Raw genomic sequence first — 15,856 nt, forward strand, 5'->3', positions numbered from 1 at the left:
ATGGGAGTAAGAAGCAGAAGACAGGGAAAAAGTATGAGATTATTAATACCATTATTTTAATATAACTGAGAATTTATTTGGGAAGAAAGTGGTAAAGATGGTAGTTATACTTACAATTTTTATAAATTATAAGAATTACAAAGTGAAAGTGACCAATCATTTTTACGGGTTTTATATGAGGTTTCTGTGACCTATTAAATTAAGAAAGATTAGTGGGGGCAGAACATATATTTTTGTGCAGAAAAAGAATAAGGAAATATTTAAATGGTTTTAAAAAGTATATTAGGCTGGGTGTGGTGGCTCATGCCTGTAATCCCAGCACTTTGGGAGGCCGAGGCAGGCGGATCACAAGGTTAGGAGATCAAGACCATCCTGGCTAACACGGTGAAACCCTGTCTCTACTAAAAATACAAAAGAAAAATTAGCCAGGTGTGGTGGCGGGCACCTGTAGTCCCAGCTACTTGGGAGGCTGAGGCAGGAGAATGGAGTGAACCGGGGAGGCAGAGCTTGTAGTGAGCCGAGATTGCACCACTGCACTCCAGCCTGGACGACAGAGCGAGACCCCATCTCAAAAAAAAAAAAAAAAGTATTCTAAACTTTTTTTTTTTTTTTTTGAGACAGAGTCTTGCTTTGTCGCCCAGGCTGGAGTGCAGTGGCGCGATCTCGGCTCACTGCAAGTTCCACCTCCTGGGTTCACGCCATTCTCCTGCCTCAGCCTCCCGAGTAGCTGGGACTACAGGCGCCCACTACCACGCCCGGCTAATTTTTTGTATTTTTAGTAGAGACGGGGTTTCACCGTGTTAGCCAGGATGGTCTCGATCTCCTGACCTCGTGATCCGCCCACCTCAGCCTCCCAAAGTGCTGGGATTACAGGCGTGAGCCACCGCGCCCGGCCCTAAACTTTTTTACTCTGTGAAAAGGTTGGAAAGTAACTGTGCTTATTAGACATAGACTAGTAGCATTATGGTCACGGAATTAAATTTAACCTCTAGATGTTCATTCACTTATGATTGCATAGAGTTAGTAGGATGTCTTATGTATTCTAGCAGGATTTCATACATTGAAGAATTCTCTGATAAGAGAGATTCATTCATGATATTTTCTGTATAAGCAAAACCAGAAAATATTTGAAATTTAGGGGAAAAAAATTCGACACCTTGGAGTAAAATTAGATTACTTCGTAAAACCCAACATATGTAGCTAACCTGATGCAGCCACAAACTTGTTTTCTGTGGAAGTTTTTAGAACTTGCTTTTCAAGAAAGAGACTCAGAGTTGAACTCGGGAGAGCCTGGCCCAGTCCTGGATCTTGAAGAATTGGTTAGCTAGCTGGGAATATTGGAGGAATAATTAATCATCAACTCTCAGTATGGCCTGTTACGTAAGGATCCCCAGTGCCTTAGTGTGCTCAGGCTGCCATAGCAAAATACCATAGATTGGGTAGCTTAAACAACAGAAATTTGTTCTCTTGTTGAAATGTTGTCATTTTCTTAATTTTTGTATTTAATTACTGGATTATTTTGTTACCTTTTATTTCACATTTAAGCATTTTTATCAGATTACAGTATGTAAATTTATTCAAGATGAACTCTACAAAAAATAGTTTCTATGTTCTTAGAGATTATGTATTTTGTATTGGGTACATCTCTGTTATTGTCATCAGGATGTATTTAAATATATATTAAAATTAGATATGTATGTTAAAATTGCATGTATTAAATATTATGTGATATATATAATTTATTTTTAAATTTTTGTTTATTTAAGCCCCTGTTCACTTTATTCAAATCATTTTTTTTCTCTGCAAAACTAGCTAGAACTGATGGGGAATCAGGGAAGGCCTTATATATTAAATTCTTAAGTAGATTCTTAAAATTCAAAGTAAGGATCTGTAAGAGAAGCACAGGATGTGGGCCTTGTTCCAGCAAACAAAGCCACAAAGGGAGTCCTGCAAATTAAGGAGGATGGCAAATCCATTTCTTAAAAAAAAAAAATAGTTCTTGAGGGGAAAAATATAAAATACCTAAGTTTCAAAAGCCAGACGAGTTCCACAATCATTGCTTTCCACCGTAGGGTATCCAAAGATAGAGTTTCAAGGTATGTTTTCAATGATTCAGTTTTGCAAACATATGCAAATATATTCCTCATTAGCCATCCTGTTTTGGCGACTAATAGCAAGCAATATGCTTGGATAAGGGGTCCAACTTCCACTTAAATGCAGTTTCTTCTCTTTTGGGCAACAAAGCCATTTGCAGAGATCTGGAAATCATGAGCTTCCTAAGTGGGAGGAGGTGCTATTCTGGTTCACCTGAAAATATCCTTTCAGATTGACTGGTGTTTTATAGTCCCTTACTTGGTGTGCGTTACTGATGATGATGGGGGTCAGGGTTGCTATAGTGGAAGTGGGGGTCGGGGAGGGTATTTGCATAGGGGTCATGGCTAAGCTGAGCCAGCATGGGACAATCTGGGCCATGTCTGGCACCATGTCCCCAGGGATGTGGTGAGTCCACTTGGAGAGCACTTCCAGGTTCACAGGCTTGATGACCTCATCCGTGGACCACTGGATCTTAGACAGGGAGATGCCATCCCACTTGCCAGTGAGGTCTTGATGGTGGAGAACAGCGTTGCTCCAGGTGATGCCGAGATGGTCTGGGATGAGTCTGAGGAAGCTCCTAGGCTACAGCACCAGCTTCTTGTAGTACACGAGCAGGCACTTGTCCTTGCCCACCTCCATGCACTGGGCGTACATCACCTCTGTGGCCTTGTTCCACTTGGTGAGGCAGTTGCCATAGCTGCTGAGGTCGAAGCCTGTGTAGTGAGTGACCTTGCAATAGTGACCTTGCACGTGATCAAGGAGTGCATGGAGACATGGCTGTCCTGAGCCATAAGCAGGAACTTGGAGCTGGAGAACAGGTGCGATGGGTAGACCAGTGATTCAAGGACTTGAGTGAGGTGGTCCTTGTTGGAGAGCACATGGGCTGGCTCCGTTTGCTTAGAGATCACCTCCAAGATGAAGGCCTGCGTGGCAATGTCCAGCACCTCGTCAGTCACGCCTGCCTTGTCCAGCTGTAGTTTCTTGTGGCCAGACTTGGTCCAGGCCTGGTGCATGGCCAGCACACAAGGGATGATGTGCGTCTCCTTGCTGCGGTGCACCTCAAGGTGGGCATCCAGCCCAGTGAGTATCAGCATGGTGCCGCTGCAGAGCATACCGCTCATGAAGATGAGTGGCATGGCCTTGCTGTAGTGGTACTCCACGTGGTCCATCCGATCTACAGGGTCCACTCGGGGCTCCACCTGCCAGCACTGCCTGGCACATTAATATCTGCTGCCCCAGCTGGACCAACCATCACCAGAGCCAGGGCACAGCCAGCCCGACCTGGCAGGCCCAACCTGGGGACTCACTTCAGGGACTGTAGCAACAGGTCAGTGGGCGGCCCACCAGGTTCACATCTTGCATCACATCAGGGAGGTGGTCCCACATGCCCAGTGACTCCTGGCTCAGCAGCTGCCCCTGCCAGAGAAGTGGGAGGCCTGTAATTTTTTTTTTTTTTTTTTTTGGTACCAGGTCAGCATGGGTTTATGGAACACTGGCTACAGTAAATGTGTGAAACATTGTAAATATTTTTTTTCCCAATTTTAATTAAATTTATTTTTGGCTTACATACAGTTAAATTCCCTCCTTTTCTATACAGTTCTGCAAGTTTTGACAAACACATGGAGTTGTGTAGCCATGTGTTGGACCTAACACCATGGTCAAGATGTTGAACATATTTATCTTCCCCTAAAAATTCCGTTAGCCCTTTTGTGGTCAGTTTTTCCCCCCTGCCCTGGAGCCTAAGAATCACTTATCTGCCTTCTATTGCTCTATTTTTCCTTTTCCAGAATGCCATAGAAATGGAATCATGTGGTAGATAGCCTTTTGAGTTTGGCTTCTTTTACTTAGTAGAGCACATTTGTGATTTCTCCATGCTGTTACTTGCATTGTTGCAGAGTAATATTCCTTTATATGGATGTATCACAGTTTGTTCATCCATTATTGAAGGTTGTTTATATTCTTTCCAATATAGATGAAGCTGCTATAAAAATTTGTGTGTAGGGCTTTGTGTGGTAAATATCTAGAAGTGCCTCAGGATAGATCATCCCCATAATCTAACTCAAACCTAATTTAGGTAAGATTTGGGAGTTTGAGATGATGCTTATTTACATGACATTTTGAACCTGAGTTGATTCTGTGATGAGTTGGGACTTTGGGGGATGCTGGGATGGGGCGAATGTATTTGGCATATGGGTCAGATATGAATCTTTAAGGCCAGAGGGTGGATGGTGGTGGCCGAAAAGTAAGTCCCTTAAAGATATTAGGTCCTAAGCCACAGAACTTGTAAATGTTACCTTACATAGACTTAGAGTCTTTGCAGATGTAATTAACTTAAGGATCTTGAGATGGAGAGATTATCCTAGAATACCAGGATGGGCCCTAAATGGAATTACATGCATCCTGAGAAGAGCAAGGTAGAGGAAGTTTTTACCACACATACTAAAAGGCAATGTGAAAATGAAGCAGAGAGAGATTTGAAGATGCTGGTCTTGAAAATTGGAGTGATGTGTCCACAAGCTAAGGAATGCAGGCAGCTACCAGAAGCTGAGAGAGATGAGAAATGGATTCTCCTCTAGAGCCTCTGGAGGGAGCATGGCCTTGCTAACACATTGATTTTGGCCTGCTGATAAGGGTTTTGGACTTCTGGCCTCCAGAACTGTGAGAGAATAAATTTCTGTTATTTTAATCCACCAAGTTTTTGGTAATTTATTACAGTAACCATAGGAAACTAAAGTGTGTGACCATGGTAGGATGTTTAGTAAATTTTTATTTTTAAGATAAAGTCTTGAGAAAGTAAAATTAATTTGTTTGATTTTGATAAGTAGTTGGTTTAAGAAGCCATCTGAAGTGGGTCAGAACTGATCATCTTTTTAGTACTGAATATTACTGAGGAAAAACTTACAATATTATTTGGTGCTATTTTTAAGACTAAGGCTTTCGTGGAAGAAAAGGCAAAAGGATACCATGGAGTAGAAAGATTATTTGTTAGTGGTTAACAATTATCTCGCTCATGGTAATAATATCATAATTTAGTGCCTACTAAATTATGCTGAACATTGCTTGTTAGAGAAGTGATTTTGTCACTTGAGTAAGAATTGATACCATTACTCTCTAACGTCTCATTTTGTATTCTAAACCCTTTTGACAAATGCCCTTTGAAAGCTACATTTATTTCTAGAATCCAGTCACTTCTGTTTTCCTCTGCATCAGGCTACCATGATTAAAATCTTGAAAGCCAAACAAATTATTCAATTTGAAGTTACTGCAAAGAGGTGAGGAGAGGGGGGTGCTTCTAGGTCTTCATAACCTTCTTGTCTATTTTCTTGTGATAACCAAGTTTAAGCCAGGGACCTCCTAAAGAAAATATGTGAAGAATTGAAATTGTGAGGTTAAATATTTTGTATATGTGCATACATATGTATGTATATTATTTTTTAGATAACTTTTCAGGTAAAGATCTGACGGCTCTTTTAGTAAATATCTGGATTAAGTCTTATATCAGAAAATATGGTAATTTAGGAGAGGCTGGAATTTCAGCAGTGAAATAATTGTGTTAGACCACGAGATGGTTATTTAACCTCTGTTGGAGGAAGTGGTACCTTACAATCAGCGGTGAATAAAAGAAGTTAATAATTTTCCTTGATCTTCTCACTCTGTGGTTTGATTACTTTAAAGGCCTAGAGGTCTTCAGAAACAGTTTAATCACTGTAGCTATTGACCTGGAATAGAACTGCTACAGTAGGCCCACATAAAAATGTCCAGTGTCAATATGATTATGGGTTATTATTATTAGGACCAAGGCGCAGTTTTTTGATAAAACTCTACTTAAACATCTTAGGGCTGTAAGTAGAGAGAAATTTAACAAATTTAACTCTTAGATTTGCAGAACTGATAAAATCATAGAACTTTTAAGATGAACCGGATTCTAAAGAAGTTACCAATCAGTTTACAGATGGTGGAATTGAGACCTACAAATACTAAGTGATTTTTCCAATTAGATTTTAAGCACTTCAAGAATAAAGACAGTATTCCCTATTGGTGCTCCCTTGACAATACAACTGTTGATGCCACCCTCCCTATTGTTTAATACATATTTGTGGAATACATAAAGATGTTGTCTTAGTCTGTTTTTGCTGCTAGAAGGGAATACTGGAGGCTGGGTATGTTATAAAGAAAAAAGCTTTACTTGGCTCACAGTTCTACAAGCTGTACAAGAAGCAGGGTGCTGGCTTCTGCTTCTGGTGAGGGCTTCAGGAAGCTTCTACTCATGGTGGAAGGCAAAGGGGAGCTGATATGTGCAGAGAACACATGGTGAGAGAGGAGGAGCAGGGGAGAGAGAGGAAAGAAGGGAGATACCAGGCTCTTTTTAACAACCAGCTCTTTAGAGAACCAACAGAGCAAGAGCTCATTAATATGAAGACTCACCCAGCCACTTATGAGGGATCTGCCTCCATGGCTCATACATCTCCCATTAGGCCCCACCTTCAACACCAGTAACCAACCTTCAACATGAGATTTGGAGGAGGTCAAGTAAACCAAACTATAGCAGATGCCTACCAGAAATTTGCAAAAGAAAACTAGTATTTTGAAGGACTGAACAATGGTCCTATATCAGGAGAAATGATACATAACCTGGAAAAATAATCCCTTTTAGTGTTGTGAGGTCACATTTAAAATTTTGTATTTATAATGGAAAAAATGGAAGTCATAGAGGGAAAGAAGTTCATAATTTTGATCTTCTATTTTTTTAAGAATGGCTTTATGGAGATATGTATGTACCATAAATTTCACTCTTTAAAAATATACAGTTCAGTGGTTTTTAGTATATTCACAAAGTTGTACAACTGTCACCACTGCCTAATGTCAGAACATTTTCATCACCTCCAAAAGAAATCCCATATTATCAGTCACTCCCGATCTTTCCCCTCCTTGTCCCTGACAACTACTAATCTGCTTTCTACTTCTATTGATTTTCCTATTCTAGACATTTCATACAAATAGAATCGTACAAGATGTGGCCTTTGTGACTGGATGTTTCCATTCATATATTTTACAGATTTATCTGAGTCATAGCATATATCAGTACTTCATTTCTTCTTATTGCTGGATAATATTCCATTGAATGTGTATATCACATTTTATTGATCCATTCATCAACTGATGGACATTTGGGTTGTTTCTACCTTTTAGCTATTATGTATAAAGTTGCTATGAGCATTTGTGTATAGACTTTTGTTTAGAAACATGTTTTTAGTTCTCTTGGGTATAAACCTATGAGAAGAATTACTGGGTCATATGATAACTGTGGTTTTTTAAAATTTATTTATGTATATTTATTATTCATATTATTTGAGACAGGGTCTTGTTCTGTTGCCCAGGCTGGAGTGCAGTGGCACAGTTCTAGCTCACTGCAGCCCTGAACTCCTGGGCTCAAGCGATCTCCCCACCTCAGCCTCCCAAGTAGCTGGGACTACAGGCGTGCACCACCACGCCCAGCTAGCTTTTTAAGGAATTTTTTGTAGAGATGGAGTCTAACTAGTTTGCCTAGACTGGTCTTGAACTCCTCAGCTCAAGTGATTCTCCTGCCTTGGCCTCCCAGAATGTTGTGATTACAGGTGTGAGCCACCATGCCTAACCATAACTCTGTATTTAATATGTTGAGAAACAAACTGTTTTCCGAAGCGGCTACACCATTTTGCAATCTCACCAGCAATATATGAGGGTTCCAATTTCTCTACATCTTTGTAGCCTCAAAACTACAGTCTCTTGGACATTCTGCTCCCTAGTCTCCCACCCCTCTGAAGCACAGAGAGGAGCTTTCTCTGAAGTTCTCTCATCTGACTAAGGGAAGTTCCTTCAGAAAGAATGTGATTGTCATGAATAACTTCCCTGAAATCTACACTAACCAGAGAAGATGACTCATGTCACAGAAGAGGAGGCTGACAGGTCTTCATGCCCAGGACACCACACCCAGACAGACTTTTCACCAGTACTTCTGAGGGCTGCCACCTGAGAGACTTTATCTGCATAATAAGATGATCTTTGTTTATAGTACAGTTCCTCCCCTTGCCCTCCCATAGTTCAACCATCTGGCATTTCTCTGCATCTCACACTTTGTGGGATCCCCCATGCATATACATGTTATAAGTGTGTACACCTTTTCTTCTGCTAATCAATTGTCAGTTTCTTTTATAGACTCTAATTATTGAATTTCCCGAGGGGAAGGGGAGGGTTCTCTCCCCTCTGCAGCATGTAGGGCAAGAGAAGACTGAAGAGACCACATTTAAAAAGATGACTGATAAACATTTCTTACAAATCTATTATTTATATAATGTGTTGAAGTTATTAGGATTACTTCAGAGAAAAATGGCCAGAAGCCTGGTCTTGCAAGTGAAATTAAGTGTCACACAAGCCTCTTATTCTTTACCTGATTTATGTTACGACTTGTTCTAAAAAGTTAATACCTAAATTTAATTAGAAATGAAAGAAGTATAGGTACTTAAGACTCTCATTAAATCAGAACATTTAGAAAAGAGTGGGACTTAGAGCAGAAAAGAATCTTACAGATCAATTTATCCAACTCCTCCTCAATTTTGTCCTTCTTTTCTTTTTGCCTACCTAATTAATTTTGTTATAAAATATAGCACAAATATAAAAGAACAGAGAATGATAAATGAACCCTTTGAATATACATCTGTTTATATTTGCTTCAGGTGCTTTTTACTTTTACACAAATGACATATTCCAATACGGTTCTACGTTTTCTTTTCACTTTGATTTTTAGTTTTTTGATGAACTGTTGTGGGTATGATTGAATGTACTTCTCTGTGATTTCTTTCCTCTTCTCTGTCACCTGAGGTAACTCTTTTCTTGAGTTTAGTGCTTATCAGTCTCATATTTCTTTTACCACATCCATATATATATTCACCAAAAATAGGGAATTATATTTTGCTGTTTGATACTTTATATAAATGGTGTTAAATGTGAATGTAATTCTATAATGTGCTTTTTTTGGGTAAACACTACATTTTTTGACATTTATCTCTGCTGATACCTGGTTAGCATAAGTTCCCCACTTGTTATTGCTTTCCAGAATTTGTTAGCTATTCTTATGTATTCTTCTTGAATTTTAACATACATTTATTATGTCCTACCGGAAGACTCTGTTGTGAATTTGGTAGCATTTTTATTAAAATTATAGATTAATATGTGGAGAACTGACAATTTTATTTACACTGTCATTCCACCCATGTTACTTTTTTTTTTTTTTTTCTTTCCTGAGAACGGAGTCTCACTCTGTCACCCAGGCTGGATTGCAGTGGTGGGATCTTAGCTAACAGCAACCTCTGTCTCCCGGGTTCAAGCAATTCTGCCATCTCAGCCTCCCGAGTAGCTGGGACTACAGGCATGCGCCATGATGCCCAGATTATTTTTTCTATTTTTAGCAGAGACCACTGTGTTACCCAGGCTGGTCTCGAACTCTGGGCCTCAAGTGATCTGCTCGCCTTGGCCTCCCAAAGTGCTGGGATTACAGGTGTGAGCCACCATGCCCAACCCACCCACGATACTTTATAAAAATGTCACAATTCTGTGTTTAGTCAAAAAGTCTTTTATGCTCTTCAGTAATGTTTTATAACTTTCTTCAAAACTTTTGGCTGGGTGTGGTGACTCACGCCTGTAATCCCAGCACTTTGGGAGGCTGAGGCAGGTGGATCACAAGATCAGGAGATCGAGACCATCCTGGCCAACATGGTGAAACCCTGTCTCCACTAAAAATACAAAAAATTAGTCAGGCGTGGTGGTGCATGCCTGAAACCCCAGCTATTCGGGAGGCTGAGGCAGGAGAATCCCTTGAACCAGGGAGTTGGAGGTTGCAGTGAGCCTTGATCGCGCCACTGCACCCCAGCCTGCAGAGAGAGCAAGACTCCGTCTCAACAACAACAACAACAAGTTTTATATATTTTTAAAAAACACATTTCTAAATACTTTATGGCCTTTGATTGTGAATGATAGCTATTTTTCTATTCCATTCTCTCATTGGATAGTACTGATTTATAGGAATTCTTATTTATATTAATCTTGTCTCCAGTTACCTTTCTGAGATACTAGTTTTATACCTTGTTTGTAGATCTTGCTGTTTTTTATGTAGAAAGCCATCTCATCTGCAAATGAGGAGGGTTTGTTTGTTTTATTCCTTCTTGATGCTCTTATTTCATTTCCTATTTTCTTTTGTTTGGTAGGATACATAATCTGCTAAGACCTCCTACAGTAAAACCAGTTCCTTTTGCCTTTTTTCCTAAAGTCCAGTTAATGATACAAAGTTCTCACAAATTTTGATACATACCACCATTGCTCAATTTTATGCATTTTTGTTTTTTCCATCACTTCCTCTTTCATCTATGAGTAACATAGGAATGTGTTTTTAATTTCTGAAAATTTTTTGGAGGACTATGTTTTTAATTTTGAATTCTAATTTAATTACTATTTGATTTGATGCAGTCTAGTCAAGTCCTGAGCAGAACTTTTGACAGCTTTATAGGGCTAGAGGACAAAGTTTAGAGATGAGGTCTTGCCAAAGATGAGAACTCTTATAAATATCCCAAGCTTTGGGGGCAGGGGGCCTCTAACAGACTATACCCTAGGAGTAAGTGTGAACTGAAATTGAAAGATCTCCCCCTGACAGTTTCAGATTTATCTGATTGGCACCAAAAATTAATACCTCAAATTGACTAAGGTGATCCTAGACTCCTGGTACTCCCAGTATCAAGTCAGAATTCTGTCTGGAGAAAACATCATTTCAGCCTTTAGATTTTTTATGAGATAGTTTTTCAAATACAATTGACCCTTGAACAACATGGGTTTGAACTGTGTGAGTCCATTTATATGTGGATTTTTTTTCAACTAAACTTAGATTGAAAATATGGTATTTGCAAGACGTGAAACCTGCATATCTAGAGGACCAACTTTTTGTATACGTGAGTCCTGCAGGGCTGACTTTGGGACTTGAGTATACACAAATTTGGGGTATCCTTGGGGGTCCTAGAATCAATCCCCTGTGTGTACCAAAGGACGACTCTAGTATGACACATAATGAGAGATACTCAGTTGCATAAGGACACATGACAACAAGAATGAGAGCCAGTAAAGGCTATAGTACTAGACTCAAAGGAGATCCAGTTATTGGAATTACCAAACAGAATTACTAGAATTAAACTTTGTTCGGGGAGTTATAAAAGAAATTGAAACATTCTGCAGGGAACTTATATGAAGAAGAATCAAATAGAAAATTTAGAACTGAAAAATACAGCAACCAATATTGGATGGATTTAACTCAGTGGATCAATTTAACAGTAAATTAGACATTACTGAAGAGAGGATTAGTGCACTGGAAGGTGGGTCACAAGAAAATACCGGAATGTAACATACAATAACAAAAGGGTGGAACATATGAAGAGAAACTAAGAAACAGAGGATACAGTAGAGAAGGCTGACAGATTCATTGGGAGTCTCAGGGGGAGGAGCTTGAATGCAAAAGCAATGTTGAAGAAATTATGATCGAGCATATTCCCAAAATGATGAAAGGTACGCAGTCACATATTGAAGTCCAACAAATTCTAGGCAGGATTTTATAGTTGAAACTCATAAAAAGCAAAGATAAAAGAAAATATTAAAGCCAGATAGAGGAATGAGACAGATTGTCATTACAAAGAGCCGCAATTTGACTGTTACCTGACATCATCAACAAATCTGCACTGATGGAGTTATTAAAAGAACGTAATGGGCCGGGCGCGGTGGCTCACGCCTGCAATCCCAGCACTTTGGGAGGCCAAGGCGGGAGGATCATGAGGTCAGGAGATCAAGACCATCCTGGCTAACATGGTGAAACCCCATCTCTACTAAAAATACAAAAAAATTAGCCGTTTGTGGTGGCAGGCGCCTGTAGTCCCAGCTACTCTGGAGGCTGAGGCAGGAGAATGTCATGAACCCGGGAGGCAGAGCTTGCAGTGAGCCGAGATGGCACCACTGTGCTCCAGCCTGAGCGACAGAGCAAGACTCCATCTCAAAAACAAAAACAAAAAAACAAAAGAACGTAATGGAGATGAAAGAGTGGAAAGGAAGGAATGAAGAACAATGAGATGGCACATCTGTGGGTAAATCTGAGTAAGCAGAGATATATGAAACAGTAGCAGTGTCTTTTGAGATTTAAGAAATATACAGACTTAAGACAATTTCAGTAATATCCTACATTCCAGGAAGGGGACCTTTCAATAGTGTTGTAGTGTTTTTATATTTTCCAGAAAGCAATAAATCACCGATCAATAATAAATTTTGATACATTGAGGAGGCAGCATGGTTTTCTAGAATGATTATTAAAAGAATAGTAAAAGAGTATGTAACTTTTAAGTTGCAAGAGGAAAAGTAGTGAATAAACATTGAATCAATTGAAAAGTATGCAAGAATGGAGAGAAACAGTACATATAGTGGGTAAGACAATAGCATTTAGTGAGATGATAGATTTAAACCTGAATATATCAGTACTTACATTGAATGTACCTGGTTTAGCTACAGTCATCAAAATGGTGTGGTACCTATGTAAAGATAAACATACAAATCAGTGGAACAGATTAGAAAGTCCCAAAATAGATTCTCAGATATTTAACCTCCTCAGAGGCACCAACGTGTGTGATCAATTTTATATTTGTATGGAAATAATAAAAACAAACTGTGATCCCCTCCTTAACATACAAAATTAATTGAAGGTAAATCATACACCTAAATGTAAAAGCCGAAACTATTAATCTTCTAGAAAAATATATGAAAATATCTGTATGAATGTGGGTAGGCAAAAATTTCTTAGACAAGACACAAAAAGTACTAAAACAAAATAAAAGAATAAATTGGACTTCATCAACTTAAAAAACTTTTGTACTTCAAAAGGTACCACAAGGAAAATGAAAAGGCAAGCCATGGATTGAAAGTGTGATGAGGATGTACAGCAATGGGAACTCTTCTGTAGTGTTGGTGGGAGTTTAAAGTCGTCACAAACACTTGAAAAATTGTTTGACAGTATCTGCTGAAGTGGAGAGGTGCATGTCAGATGGCCCAGAATTCTTCTCCTGCATTTATACCCATCAGAAATGCGTGTGAATGTACACCAAGAGACTCACCCAGGAGTGAGTCCACAGTAGTAATATTCAACAATAGAATAGATAAATTTGGCGTATACTCATTCGATAGAATATAAGTGATGAAAATGAATTAACTACACTTAAATTAACATGGCTAACTCTCACAGACATATTGGTTAGTGAAAGAAGCCAGATGCAGAGTGCATACTGTGTAATCTACTTAGTATGAAGTTTACAGACAGGCAAAACTAACCTGTAGAACCTAAGGGACATATTTGGGTGGTAAAACTATCAAGAAAAACTAGGAAAGATCAGAAGTGGCTCATTTGTGAGAGGGAAGGAGGGTAGTGATTGGATGCGTTATCTTTTGGGGTGCTGGTAGTGTTCTGTTTGTTAACCTAAGTGGTTATATTTTTTTAAAAAAATATTCTTTGGGCTGTGCATTTGTTCCATGTGGGTTTTTGTGTTTTATTTCCAATAAAAATAATTTTTAAAAAGGAATATATAATGACATGGATAAATGTTAGTATCTTATGTAATGAAAGCATGTTATAAAAAAGTATGTTTAACACACAATTTTTAAATGTATATGTGTGTGTATATAGATACACACAAACAGATTCATACACATCAGACATAGAGCAAAAACACAGGAAAATTATAGTCCAGAATGAATTCTAAGAGTGGACATCTGAATTTTACGCAGAAGATGCACCATTGGATAACTAGGAAACTCTTCATTGAATATTGTTTTATAAAATTAACACTTACAGAGGGCCCCTGCATCCTCTACAGAGAAGATGATTGGATTATTTATATTTGCCTGCCTGGTTCAGGAACAAATTTAAAGCTGCTTTATATTTAATATGAAGTGAATAACATTTGAGCAAAAGACATATGCAATCAGATAGAGACACTTCAGGCAATAGTGGTGGTTAAAATATACCTTTGCTGCAGGGAGAATAATGGAAATTACCACACAGTCTTTTAATCCTTGACTGTTTTCTGCAGTCAGTAGTTCCTTTATCTTTAAAAACATAAAAGAACAACATTTTTTATGAAGTTAAATAAAAACTGCAATTTGATTTCTTAAAAAGGAAATAATGTCTAAAGCCATGGAATTTGGTCAAAACACTTGACCTCCTGTGACTTCAATTTTCTAGCAAAAAAGCAACATGCCCCACATTTCAGGGTTGTTTGGAGTATAACGTCACATCATATAAATGCTTAAGCAGGGATATTAGCATACATGATTTGCAGAACTCATTTCTGGGAACTGTTAAGAAGGCAGATTAGCATTGGGATTAAGACTTTGGGCTCTGGAATCGGATATAAATTTTGATTCCCAGGTCTACTGTTCTTCTAGCTGTTTAGTTGTTTATTTTACTTAACTTCTCTTCCTTCATTTCCCCATCTCTAAAATAAGGAGGATAGCAGTACCTACCTCAGAAGATTGTTGTGGGGATAAAATTAAGTGCAAAGGTAGTTATAGAGCCGTTTGGATTTATCTTCAGTTTCCCAGCAAAAGTAGTTGAAAGCCTGGGGCAGTAACCACTTTTTTCATATATATACAGCTCACCCTCTGTATCCATGGGTTCCACATTGGCATATTCAGCTAACAACGGATTGAAAATATTTGGGGGAAAAAAAAGCAATAAAAGTAACACTACAACAACAAAAAATAATAAAAATAAAAAACCAGGCCCGGCGTGGTGGCTCACACCTGCAATCCTGGCACTTTGGGAGGCCAAGGTGGGCGGATCACTTGAGGTCAGGAATTCGAGACCAGCCTGGCCAACATGGTGAAACCCTGTCTCTACTAAAAATACAAAAATTAGCCGGGCGTGGTGGCAGCTATTCTGGAGGCTGAGACAGGACAATAGCTTGAACCAGGAGGCGGAGGTTGCAGTGAGCCAAGACTGCGCCACTGTACTCCATCCTGGGTGACAGAGTGAGACTCTGTCTCAAAAAAAACTGCCCCCCTCAAAAAAACACAATACAACTGTTTACACAGCATTACACTGTATTAGGTATTATCAGTATTATCAGTAATCAAGAGATGATTTAAATTATACCGGAGAATGTGCATGGGTTATATGCAAATACTGTGCCATTTTATGTAAGTGACTTGAACATCCACAGATTTTGATTTCCATGAGGGTCCGGAAACCAGTCCCCCCCAACAGATACTGACGTTCAACTATATATTTGACCTATAGTTATTAAGAACATTTTTTTATAGTTGATTACTACTAAGCTTAATGTTGCCATCTACCTAATCATTTATGGGGATATTTGCTGTGGTTAGGCATAAAATGTTTGCATCCTTGATATGCAGTTGGAAATTAGGAAGAGAAGACATAGGGTGGGAGATAGGATGGATACATTTTTCTTTATGTCTTGAATTTAGTTTACAGATTTTTCCCTTTTCCCCCCTCAGTAATTTCCCAGTGTATCAGTAATCTCCCTCTAGATTTCCATTTTGCATTTTGTTCCTAAAAAATAAGCAAAGTTTGTAGTAGTATTATATCAAAGTTTGTATAGTATTGTTGAATTCTGTTTTAATTTTAGAGAGAAAAATGGCTCTACATTTCAAATTTGTGTGTGGTATGTGTGTGTGTGGCAGGGGGCAT

At 38.8% G+C, this 15,856-nt stretch overlaps 1 protein-coding gene and 1 pseudogene across 6 annotated transcripts in view; one reads left to right on the forward strand and one right to left on the reverse strand.

Moving 5' to 3' along the window:
• The window catches only part of CDIN1 (CDAN1 interacting nuclease 1), a 230,925-nt gene that overhangs the window by 45,358 nt on the left and 169,711 nt on the right, over window positions 1–15,856 (forward strand). The window lies entirely within an intron of this gene.
• LOC109023519 (protein-tyrosine sulfotransferase 2-like) lies at window positions 2,224–3,364 on the reverse strand (annotated as a pseudogene).

This window comes from Gorilla gorilla, chromosome 16 (genome assembly GCF_029281585.2).
Source record: "Gorilla gorilla gorilla isolate KB3781 chromosome 16, NHGRI_mGorGor1-v2.1_pri, whole genome shotgun sequence".
NCBI classification, from domain to species: domain Eukaryota; kingdom Metazoa; phylum Chordata; class Mammalia; order Primates; family Hominidae; genus Gorilla; species Gorilla gorilla.